Source organism: Maylandia zebra, linkage group LG10 (genome assembly GCF_041146795.1).
Source record: "Maylandia zebra isolate NMK-2024a linkage group LG10, Mzebra_GT3a, whole genome shotgun sequence".
In the NCBI taxonomy this organism is placed as follows: Eukaryota; Metazoa; Chordata; class Actinopteri; order Cichliformes; family Cichlidae; genus Maylandia; species Maylandia zebra.
This window is the reverse complement of record NC_135176.1, coordinates 2,712,277-2,725,505: the sequence shown is the minus strand read 5'-3', so window position 1 is coordinate 2,725,505 and position 13,229 is coordinate 2,712,277. Positions and strand designations below refer to the sequence as shown.

At 39.1% G+C, this 13,229-nt stretch overlaps 1 protein-coding gene across 2 annotated transcripts in view; it reads left to right on the top strand.

Moving 5' to 3' along the window:
• The first annotated feature begins 1,473 nt into the window (after positions 1–1,473).
• Positions 1,474–13,229, top strand: part of b3gat1b (beta-1,3-glucuronyltransferase 1 (glucuronosyltransferase P) b) — a 59,753-nt gene continuing 47,997 nt past the window's right edge. The window contains exon 1 of one of the 2 annotated variants that reach the window (XM_076888895.1): positions 1,474–1,891. The gene's annotated coding sequence lies outside the window, so the exon portion shown is untranslated. The remainder of the gene's footprint in view (positions 1,892–13,229) is intronic. The other variant, XM_023152672.3, reaches the window with a different exon arrangement.

Below are 13,229 nucleotides of genomic sequence, written 5' to 3'. Positions count from 1 at the left end.
CTACTCGGTGCTTGTTGGAAGTTTAGGGGTTTTTTCGCTGTAAAAAGAAGTTTTCTTCCCACGCACAGCGGACACTAATGTTTTTGTCACTTTTTATGGAATCAAACTCAAAGTAAGGTCAGTACTTCCACGCTTTAAACGCTGCACGCTCATACTCTCTCCCACACTCGATATATTATCCACTGTTGATCTGCACACAGCTGTTGTCACCAACGTCGCACTCGCTTACCTCACTGTCGTGAGACATTCTCGCAAAAAAATCACGGTTTTAGTAACGCAGTAACGCAGCGTTCCTACGGGAAAGTAACGGTAATCTAATTACCGTTTTTGCAATAGTAATCCCTTACTTTACTCGTTACTTGAGTAAAGTAAGGGATTACAGTAACGTGTAATCGGATTACAGTAACGCGTTATAAGTAACGCGTTACTCTGTGAGTTACAAGTAACGTGTTACTGCCCATCTCTGAAGACAAGTGAAGTTGATCACATTTAGTCTTACTTACGAATCTCTGTGACTGGGGACAAACTTTAAAGTTCAACATTCAAAGTTTGAAATGCCACAGCTGTTGCACTGTCCAGGCTCATTTTGATGAAACTAGATGGATGATGCCTGTGCTGCTTTAAAAAGAAAATACACAACCAGACAGAGCACAAATAACAACTACTCGTGACATTTTATTTTGGAAACTAAGCAACAGCCTTGTTGGACATGTGTTGCCATAATAGATGGAAAAGACAATCATTTAGACTCTCATAGATGTTTAAATGCTTCTAGTCAGAAGTGTGTGTATGTGAAGCGAAGCAAAAATGGCGTCAGAGTGGAAATATTTCACAACGTGACTGATGGCTTTAGGAGAGTTATTTCACCTCATCGCTTCCAGACTGGAGCGCATGTCTTCTTTAAAGCAACATTGTTTTCTTGCGTTTAATAAATATACATGACTGAGTGAACTAAAGTGCACACAGCTGTGGACTTACAACTGTCGAAGCGAACCTCTGGAATTTTCATATTGTTTTTCAATTACTGAGGTGTCACATGATTCACAGCCACAATCCATTATTTAGTAAAGGTTAGATTCAAGTTTAGTGGCTAAGCATTTCTTCTAAATGTCACACCTTTCAAAAAGAGGAAAAGTAGCACTTAAGGGTTCCAGAGAGGTGATTCTTCACTGTCAAAAAATGTAATTGTGTCCAAGGTAATTTTATGCTTCTTTAAATCACCAGCTCCTCATTGTGTGCACCTTAGATCTCGAAGACACGGGAGGCTCTTTCATTCTCCTCTTCTTGTACGAAGTCGGCTGTTCATCCCTCTCTGATACATGCCAGTAGCTGTTTGTCTCAGAGAGGATGGTCCTTCCCTCAAAAGCAGAGATTCTCCTTCAGTTTCATATAAATACTCTCTCACAGATGGCTTGCTTCAAGTCGTGTCTGCCTCTCTCTCACGTACACCCTCTTGCTGGAATAAGACAATTACTTACACTCATAATTACAGCAAGACAAGAGGAAGCCGAGCAGTTGCTTTGAGGGGAAAGGCAGGGGATAAAAAGGTGAATAAGAGAGGAGACAGTGACAGAGAGAGGAACGGGAGGAGAGTAGACCAGAGGGAGGGTGGGATGATAATGCCAAATAAGCTGCCCTCTCTTCTTCCACGTCTCAGTCTGTGAGCGCTGGAGCACGCCATGAGCTCTGGCAGCGCTCTCCCGACATGTACACCTGTAAGCTCTATTCATTCATTCAGGGTTGCAGCGTTTGTATATGAACGGCAGTGACTGCAGCAAAGAGTGTCTGAAATCTGCTTTGGCGAGATCGTTTGAGCTTGGAAGCAGAAGCAGTGCAGGAGAAGGCAACACGCAGAGAAGTGGATGCTGAGCAGCTCCGGTCTGCAATTAAGGTTTGAACCCTTTTTATCTTTTCTCCTTTGAGTCATCCATCTTTTCAAATATGTAGGATCAACAGATAAGACACGTTTTCTGCATGTTTATAGGTTTTTCACGCCATGTCAGTGCTTATCGAACTATAGACTAAAGTGTAATAGAGATCATCTTGACAAATCCTCCGGTGCTCTGAATAGCTCAAATACAGAGAACTTTTGAGGATCACAGGTGCGTCAGTTAGGAGTTAATGGGGTCAATGTTTTATACTTTTACGGATCATTAAATCTGTTTTGATTCTGAAATAAAGAGTGACACCGAGTGATTCGTGTCTTGTGATACAGTCTGTCATCTTTGACTGCACAGTACTGCTGATATCTACGTCTGTTAATTAGACTTTGGAAGATATTCAAGGAGTCTTAGCTGCCAACTTGTCTTTCTCAAAATACTGGCACTGATGAATATGCAGTATAACGCTTAAGCATCTTTTACCGTTTCACAAAGCCTTGCAGCATTTTAGATGTACTATTATAAAACTATATTGCCATCAACTGTGTCTTAACCACTGGCATAAACAGCACAGTAAAAGCAATAAAGATAAATAAAGAAAACTGCACTAAAAATGTAAATCAAACTGAAAAAAAAAGATATCATCAGAGCTAATTAAGATGTTTTATTCAAGTCAGTGTTTCAGTTTTGCTCATTTGCAGGTTTGAAACTTTCAGTTTTGCGACATTAAAGATTAAGTTGGCTTTAATGGTTTCAAGTATCACCAACAATTTATCAAATGATGGAGCAAATTATTAGTGTGCTGATTACTTGAGGAAAACTTGTTGTAAAAAGTTACAGTACATTATTATCTTTATTGTAACCAGCAGCACGTTTAGAAATAAGTTATTTTACGGGCGACAAACACTGAGCATGACACATGAAAGAAACACAGACTGATTAGGTAATACGGTAAAAACATATGAACTAGTGCTGTCAACGTTAATCTCATTAAAATGACGTTAATGCCATAACTGCATTAACGCGGCAAATCTCCGTTAGCGAGTTATCGTGTTAAAACAAGCTAACCCCGCTAACGCTTTGACGCCGTGCAGCTCCACGCACGGGCGGTTATGGCATTAATGTCATTTTAACCAGATTAACGGTGACAGCACTAATATGAACATAATATACAGGAAAATCCAAAGAATTTATATTAAATTTATAATTATTAAAATATTCATAATTATTAAAATATTTATAATAAATATTTGAATAATTGTAATAATAGTTCTTTTTAAAAACACAGAGGTGTGAATAATCGCTGTACTGGTGACTTGAACAAATTTCCACACTGAATGTGCCAAGTGATACAAGTGGACAGTGTAACATTGAGGGATGATGAATATGAATCAATATAAAGATTTTTGTAATAATATATAGATGTTAATCATCGCTGTATGTGTGACGATGTTCTTGCAAACTAGGATTCAACCTTTTAAGTAGGAGATAGGGTGCATGTATACATACATACACTACTATCATCACACTAAGATTTGTAGCGATGTTCAATAATTTACCTCGCCATTTGTGCTTCACCTTTTGTTGTCGAACAAATGAGTCTTGTTGAAAAATCTTCACTGGAATTAAGATTTGTCTGGAAATTTAATAATAATAATGGATTGGATTTATATAGCGCTTATCGGGGCCCCCAAAGCACTTTACAATTCCACTATTCATTCACACGCTGGTGGAGGCAGCTACAGATGTAGCTACAGCTGCCCTGGGGCAGACTGACATAAGCGAGGCTGCCATATCGCGCCATCGACCCCTCTGGCCATCACCAATAGGCGGTAGGTGAAGTGTCTTGCCCAAGGACACAACAACACAGACTGTCCAAGCCGGGGCTCGAACCGGCAACCTTCTGGTTACAAGATGAACTGCCAACTCTTGAGCCACGATCGCCCCAATGGAATGACATTTCACTTTGAAATCCTCCTGAACTATTTTGAGTTTGCATCAACTTGTGTTAGATCGGTATAAAGCAGAATTAAGGGTAGCTCTGATGGATAGGCCATTCAGAGGGTAAATCATTACCCTTTGAACCACTATTGGAGGCTTGCTTTTTTTCTGCACACTCTGCTACTCTATTGATGTACATTACAAAAAAAAGTGCCTTTGAGTCAGATTGTTTTTACCCACTTAAAAGTTGGTTCAGATCAGAGGCAAATTCTCACACGAAGTAGAGGGAATAGTGCATGAGCAGATCAATACACAGAGCGGTTCCTCGCCAAACCAGCACTATCACGCTATGAAGCAGGATGCCAGGTCCTCTGAAGTTTACTCTGAACTGTACTCTCTCATGTCAGATACACTGAAAAAAAAAGTGTAGACAATAGAGTGCTAACTGAGTGAGCGTTTTGTGTGCAATGACTACGAAGCAAGAGCACAGATCTATAGAATTTTGGACAATGACACTCTTTGCAAAATCAAACAGTCACAAAGTGAATGTTGAGCTCAGAGGCTGAAGAAAAATCCTGCACTCAAGAATACTTTGAAGGAAACTGGCATATTATTGTCAAGGTCTACATCAAAAGGGTGCATTCATGAATGGATATACAAACGGTTACGACAAGGTGTAAGGTGCAGCTGTTTTCACTCTTAGCCATCGGAAAGCGAGTTATGAAACACTTTATTGGACAGAGGAAATAATATAACCTGTAAAACATGGTGGAGGCAGTGTTATGGCATCAGCATATGTGGCTGCATACAGCAGCGTAGTGGAAGTGGGTCAGCGAAGTAGCAAGATTATTTTATTAGTGGTGGGTCCAAATTTATTGAGATGTGTGCTTGCTGTTGTGTTATGTTTTGCTGTTTCTTCTTAGTTTATCATTTCCTTGAGAGGCTTTGCCTTTTCCAGGCCACCATTCTGACATAAGGTCAATCACTTCTTCACAATTTGTTGACAGCTTTAGTTAATAAGGTTCAATTTTTTTGTCTCAACTCCATCATGTACTTTTCTGTATAATTAAATGCTCTCAAAATAGGGCTTCCCCATAGTTCTTGTAGAGTATGAACCTGATCACTGCTGAAACTGTGAACCACAGTTTGTGAGGGCGCGATTTCAGAAAGCAAACACTGTACCTGGTTGTCCTTTTGTGAACAATTGTAGGTGTAAATTTGTTATTAATTACGATATCAAAATAACTTTTTTTGCATTTTATTTTGGAGAAAAAAGTTATGGGGAGTCATATCTGGAAAGTGGTGTGAGCACTGAGCTTGAATTGTATTAAGGCCCAAACATGCCAGAGTTCATGTTATTTTCACTGGAAACTTTTCCTCTGAATCTTTGAGGATGTTACAGGACATTTTATTGTTGACAGCTGGATGACAGCATGTTGACTGAGAGTTCTGTGAGTGAGAATGTGACTGTCAAAAAAACACTTTTTTGTTTTTGTTTTGTAAATTGCAGGCTGTGCCCTAAAAACCTTCTCCTTGGTCCTTGAGTTGTAGCTGGCTAGCTTTCTGGAAGTGGCTAGTTATTTTAGTTAGGTTGCTAAAGTACCCGATTTCCCTTAAAACAGTCAACCTACAAAAATAACTTTGTGTTATGGTAAGAAAATAGAAGCAAAACTTGAAGATATTTGAAATTTAAATACATTATTGTAAAAAACAAACAAACAAACAAACATTTCCACTGGTGTTAGGATGGAGGAAGGAGCTGAGTTTGCATATTCTGACTACAAATGGCAACCACCAATTGCATACTTAGTGCTGGAGATCAGAGTATGGTTCAGGTAACATACTGACAAGCTAGATAGCCCTCACCTCCTCCAGAACAATGCAAACCTACAAACCCGACTGACTACGCTAGCAGCAGCCAGAAAGCTTTGTAATTCAATTCAATGCATTTTATGTTAGACTTGGACGATATAAGAGAAATGCATTTCTTTTGTATTACACTCAAATTTGTGCAGCATTCTCCATTTGTACTGACACTAAAGTGTTCAGCCCGACTGTGACTCAGTCTTACCAAATGCCAAGAAGATACAGAACGTCATCCTGCTGATTCATGATGAGCTAACGAGCTTCACACATGGGAAGACAGAAAATGGGCCTTTTTCTGAACGTGAGCAAATGTCTTACTAAAGCTGACTATTTCTTTTCTTATTTTATTTTTACACGCTCTTTGTGGGATGATTTTATAATATGACTGCATTATATTGATAACAATACATGGCTGGAGACAGGGAGAGTCCTGAGACAAGCAGCTTGCCACTAAAGTTGTGAGGTCTTATGGTAAAACTGCACCCACTTTACCTGCTAAATAGAAACAAAGCAATATTTTAATCTAGGCTAATGGTATTGCAGTGTCTGATACATTTCATACAGGACATGCTGGTGCTATTTGGCTAGTGTTTTTGTAGTTCACAAGATGGATCACTAACACAGAAAACACAATATTTGGCACATTTTGTTATTGGGAACTGCTGATTGGCTCATCATTGGTTGTGTCATTGCACATTTTCTGGCTGATGATTCCAATTAAAAGTGTTGAAACCGAGCAACAACATGTATATTTTCACACATCCAAATTAAACATAGGCATAACATACTGTAAGTGTAATGGTGTGATGCGTTTGCCAAGTCTTGTTTGAGTTTATTTCAAACATGCTGCAGTTTTCAGCCCCTATAACTACACTCTGCCCTTTTCTTTAGAACTCAGATTTGATTAAATGTAACATCTCTGAAGTAATTTTGATTCACAGGAACAGAATTACACAAGACTACAAAACTACATGTGTGTATCATATGCTCATAGGGGATCAGCTGATCATTGGGGTCTTTAGCCTGACTTGTTATTTTAATATTGTAGTTTTGCTACATTTACAAATAATTTATTACCCAGCCCACTTCTCAACTTGTTCTTTTTTTTTCGAATCATCCATATTTTAAAAAAATAAATGAATTATTATTAGGCCAGTTGTTATTCATTATGTCAGCATGATAAAGTGTCATTTGGCAGTTTCCCCACAGTGTTGTTGCCCCTAAATACCAAGCTGCTCTGAGGTCACATAACATTATAAATCGACCAAATTTTCCCACACTCAAAAACGATCCAGATACTTATAAATGATTAAACATGAAACAAACGATAAACAGATGCTGCAGTTTATCAGCTGCTTTGTGATACTGTGTAGTGCAGTAATAGCGCTGCATTAAAATGATTCTGCTTTTCCAAAAACAACATTGCAGCAGTGTGTCTGTTTGCCAAGCACATCCTCCACATCCAGTTAAAGCTGAACTTGAAGGAGCCGGGGCCTGAATGGGATAAACCCCCTCTTCAGTATCGGTGAAGTGGAGCAGCAGTGTGTCCTTCTTCCACTAAATGACCCATTCTGGCATCTGAGATCGGTCTACTTAAAAGTTATTGCACTACTTTTAAAGTCCCCCCCGAAGCAATCGCAACAACCGGGAAACTAGTAAACAAGTTAATGTATGCATATTGTGTATCTATGTGTTTTTGTAATCAGGATGAGTGGCATGGATAAAGTGGCTGTATATAATGGAAACGGCTGCGGCTGTGTGCATACATTTCCTTCTTGATTGTAGGATGATTGTATATGTGCTTCTGATTGTTTTGAGTCTATTTTTAAAGCCACTGAAAGATAAAATTGCCTCTATGTGTGGATATCGGGGGTGGGGACAAACTTCCATTCAGCGAAATGTGAGTGAATGCTAATTTATTTAAATTTAACATGAGGGTTGTACACACATGAATAATACATGTGGTTTTATCCCTATAGTTTGACTTTTCCAGTTGTTTTAAGTCTGTACTTCATGTTGATTGCACCACTCTCTTTTTAAAGGTCGGGACAGCACTGGTTTTTAATTCATCCCAATCTGCACTGATCTCCTGTTAGAGAATATTACCAGTTATCTTTCAGATGTAAAGACAAGCATGTTGTGATGTCACTTCACTGCAACTCACTAGCTGCTAAATGAGCATAAACCGCTTGCAGAGACTTGTTGTTTCTCACTTTGATCATAAGAATAATTGGATTATCTCATTACATGTCTTGCAGAATATTACAATTCATGTATACACTGAGTTTTGATGGAACTGATTGTCATTTGCCTCTGGCTGCTGATTTGATTTCCGTTATAAGAATGGTCACATAAGTAGCTTAAAATAATTACTACTTCATTAAGACCATATTAAATTAATTGATACACCGATAAGACATGAATTTTGATGAATACTGATTGCCTCGGGGAAAACAAGCAGATAAATTTTTACTCCGTCATCAAATATGCAAGTATGCAAAACAGCAAAAAAAAAAAAAAAAAAAAGGGAATATTAACAGAAGGACTCCAACTAGAGGCTGTAATTGGATTATGGTGTGCCCAAAACCAAAGTGAATGAGAGTAGGCGTAGATGGTGCCAGTGGTGATTTTGTGGTTGCATATTATGCTGACAACAGTTGCCAATGTTAAACATATTTTAAACATACAAACTCTTTAAATTGCAATCAATCAATCAATCAAGGCTTTATTCGCCATGTGCAGGTTGCCCTGCAGTGAAATAGGGCACCCCCCCCCCTCCCCCCCGACCTTACACACACAACACAGACATCACATGGGGATACAGGTCGGAGATCGGTAGCGTTACAGAAAAAAACACTGAAATATACACTACAATGGGAAAGTACAAGAGGAAAAAAAGAGACCTCTACTCATGCTGGGCTCCTGGGAGGACAGCATGAGAACAGGAAACAAAAAAACTCCTCTGCACAAAAAGCACATAAATGTCCACAGCACAACATTATGGAACACGTGACAAGTCACAGGGTCGGGTGGGGGGTGAGGAGTAATCCGAAGCAAACACAGCAGCCATCCTGCCCAGCGCTACCATTCCAGCGTGGGCTCAGACCCGCCGTGTTCCCAGGAGGGAACAAGCATCGAAGGAAAGGGAGGGGGGGATGAGTGTGTGCATATCAGTGTATATGTGTGTGTGTGTGTGTCCAGAGTTCAGCTGAGACAGTGTCCTTCGCCCTGCTAGGCTAAGTAAACAGTCTTCCAGCCAACCCAGGTGGCCTTGCATGGAATGGGAAGAACAGTCTAAACACAGTCGTTATCAGGGTGTTTTTGTTCGGCGGCAGCTGCGGTCGCAAGGCGGGAGCCGAAGGGTCTCCGCATGAAGTGATGGTGCTTTTTACTTTAGTGCGAACAGCTCATATGAATTTCAAAGCAGTTCTAACAGTCCAACACTGGTCTCTCAATCTGCCGTTGGAGAGCCGTGAGCTTCTCCATGATGTTATCAAACTTGCGCTCAGTGATGTTGTCATTCTTGTGCTCAAAGAGCCGATTCTGAGAACTCACGACCACAGTGAGCCTCCCCAAGATGTAATCCAGTCTGCACTCAGAGATCTTATTCTGAGTATTCACGGCAGCTGTAAGCTTCTCCAAGATCTTATCCGTGCTGCACTCAATGAGCCCGTTTTGAGAAACTCACGCCTCGTCCATCGTTTCAATCCCAGCGGGCAGCCTTGTGGAGGTTTGAACAGCCGGTTCCGCTTTCTTAATTCTTTGATAAGTCAGGGCCAAGCCAGCTCCGATCAGCAAGAACCCTGTTACCATGGTTCCAAATAGGTAGATATCTTCAGCACTCAGGCTCACCCAAGCCCAAACTTCTCGTTGAGAAAAGGGTGTCAATTGCATTTAGGGACCAGTTGATCCAATCCATAATTCCTCTTTTAGGTTTTAGAGAACAGACTGTGAGAGAGTGTTCCAGGGAAAAGTAATACAAAAAACACGAGACTAGACAAGGACATAAGAGGCTAAGCAGGAAAGCTAAGTTAGAGGAGGAGGAGAAAAGTGCGACCGCCTTCGTCAAGAGCAAGAGCTGGCATCAAGGTCTTGCTGCTATTTGACAGTGTAACACTTTCACTCCTCATCTTCTCATTGTTAGTGTCAGTGGGGTGGCCTCGTGCTTTGCCCAGGCAGCACAAGAAGGTTGTTCAGCATTCTCTATAGAGAGGAAATGAAAACAGACAACAATCTAAATCCACATTTCATTTCAAATGACTGTATAAATCTTTGAACGAATTTTATTAAGAGTGTTTGATGAAGGTTCCCCATCATGCGAGGATGAGACTACATAAAGGTATTGCAGAGAAGCTCGCTTTCCCTGAGCTCTCAGTTAATTCCAGCCTGAGGTGTGACAACTGCTTTGGCATCTTATTTTTGGTACATATGATTTTAAATGGCAATTATATTATTACAATGCTATGTGGGTTTTTCACAACAAACTGTAGATGTAGAATGGCATGTGTACAATTTGCCTTGATATGTAGGACTGTAGTGGCCAAAAAGTACTTGATTGCCAAGTAGAGTTGGAGTTTTTGGCTTGCTGTTTATATCAGGCTCCAAAGGCTGATAGCTGGCAATACATTACTCTATGAGGAGGCTGGTCGTGTGCATAATTAGATACAGTAACAGTGCAGCATGTTTCCTTGTTAAATGGTGGACAGAAAATGAATCCTCAGAGCCGCCAAGGCTTCAGATCTCTAATGTTATAATTACAATTTCAGGCTAATGCTTCCTTACTGTTCTTTAGAATTTAGCTTAAATTTCACGCTATTGTGCATTTACACATTACACCTACAGGAGCTGCTCGTCCATGAAAACTCATGCCAAGGTGTCTCAGGACACCGCTTTTGTGCTGATGTTAATACCACAGGAGGTTTGGAGCTCTGCAATCATTGAGTCAGCAGAGTGTTGGTGACAGCTCAGCACAGTGACCCTGCTCTGTAACTATGAGGTCTGCCACTGAGTTGCTGGGGTTCCTAAATGCTTCCACTTTGCAATAACACCACTTAAAGCTGATGCTGGAATAACCAGGAAGGAAGAAATGTCCCAAACGGACTAGTTGCAATGGTAGTATCCTATTATAATACCACTCTCAGTATGTTCTTTAGAACACGTTCTTTCACAAATATTGTAAAGACTTCATTTATTAGTGTCACGGTGTTTATTGTTTAGTCTATATTTTCTTATAGCAATCTCAGTATCATTATGAGCTGTGATATATACATCTCATCGGTTCCCGACTGCAGGGTGTATGGTTCCAGAGTTGATGATTTTCTAATTAAACTAATAAGATGATGCTTGTTGCAAACACAAACTGTGCTGAAAGTAGGAACATTTTGCCTGTCTGAGCTGTGAAATGTACTGTTGGCACAGCACTATCCGGTACTCATTAACGCTTTCACTGAAATGTTAGACTTCACACCGTCTGTACTTGTAAACATCTTCACAGTAGAAAGCTGTAATCACATACACCCACATATAAAATTATTAAACTCTCACTTGCTACACTTTTTTAATAACTCATATATACTAAATTCTTTTAAAACTATTTCTCAGGTTTTAGATATCTCAGGCTTATCTGATTTATTTTTCCCCTCCAAACCCAAACATCCCACTTGCTGGTGTGAAATTCACTTTAGTAATTCTATTTACCTGTCACTGTTGAGTCCACAATGATAACAAATCAAACCAGGATGCACTCTAAAGTGTCCTACTGACAAGTGAGGACAGGTTGGCAATACGAGCTGTTCATCTGTAGAAAGTTTGTGTATGTGGAGGTCAGAGTTAACGGCTTCATCTATCAGGTATAATCAGAATAAAGTCAGTGCAATGTAGATTCAGCAGATCAGGATTTCAGGATGCTAAACTTTTCATAAGTCCTTAATTGCCTTGTGATTTGAACAGTAATGCGATTGTTCATTATCACTTGATTTAATACAGTCACCATTTAACTGCCCATTCATTAGCCATCCACAGCTGCAATCAAAAGCATGTTATTGTATAGTGTAAGTTTTCAGTGAGTTTAAAAAAGCAACAGTTGTGTGCACAAGTTGAAAGTCATTAAAGATGAAAAAAAAAAACAGTTTAAAGACATCATTCAGACTTTGCACCTTGGTTTCTGACTCCAGCTACTGGTGGCATTCCCATGCAATACTCATCCATCCTATGTTGTTGTGTTTAATTAAGTGAAATTACTTTCTATACATCAACATGTAAGCATTTTTATTTTAAGCATAAGCTTTCTGATATTAGTATTTAAATTACATTATCAAGTCTATCAAGTCTATGAAAATTCCAAGTCTGTCCATGTAAGTCTTTGTTATTGTCTTTTCAAGAAAATGCACTGCTATCCTTGAAGATAGCATTTCTACAGGGGCATAAAATGCATTGAAGTTCAAAAAGAATATTTCTAGTTCTTGACAAAAGGTAATATAGCTGCTTCGTTGCAAAACTCAAATCCTAAAACTGTAACATGAATGGAGTCGTGTGAGTCTGTTTGCCAGGAAATGTAACTCAAGCTTTCTGCATAAGCATAAGAAAAATGTATTACTAGGAAATTTTAACATTCCGGATTCCCTGACTTTTGTTCTAATGCTGTAATTGGATTAATTTTGGTAAATTAACAAAAATGTAAAAAATAATAAAAAAGTGTCGATTCAATCATGCAATCATTCATAATAAGGCTTCTGAAGCAGAAACCCAAAAATGAATACCCCCTCCAGCGTCCTGCAACAATGAAGCTAGATTTGTATGTATGATGCAATAATTACGTCTCTGCAAACCAATAAGTGTTTATACAAATTCTAAAGCAGAAAAAACACTTTCAGAGGAAGAAATGTTGCCATTAAAAGCACATGTCAGTGTTGTCATGGCCAGCTTAAGAAAATATTTATTGAATGTGAGACTAGGGATTTATGTTTTAATACTGTATCAAGGCTTCTTCTTTCTCTATATGACACCTTTGAAATTGTATCACAGTATCATTAATCTGATCTGACAAATTCTCACCTCAGGAATAAAAATCACAGGATGTTACATTCTTTCCTAGCAGGTTAAACTTGTGCATAATTTTACTCAACTTTTCCTTATTAACAAAAACCTTCTCAACATGCCAAGCACAGTGAAATGTCAAAAGAAGAAAAGAAAGAAAAAAAGACAGTTTTTTTCACACTCTTGATTGATGAAGAGAAGCCCACATCAAGAGGACTGAGATGTGTTCTTCTCTGATTAGTCTGTTTATATGCGCACATTATTTTGAATAGTTTCTTTTTCTAAACACCATCATCTGCTCTCTAATAACATGCACAAACACACAGGAAGGTGTTTCCAGCTGAAAATGAGGCTGACACACATAATAAAAATCCAAACAGGTGATCATCTGTACACATTTCTAAACAGTCTTTTTAATGAATAAGAAATATTGTTGATGACTGAATGGAATTTGATGCAGGGATACAGACACTGAATATATGAAAGGTTCATTCACTTGAAAGAAAA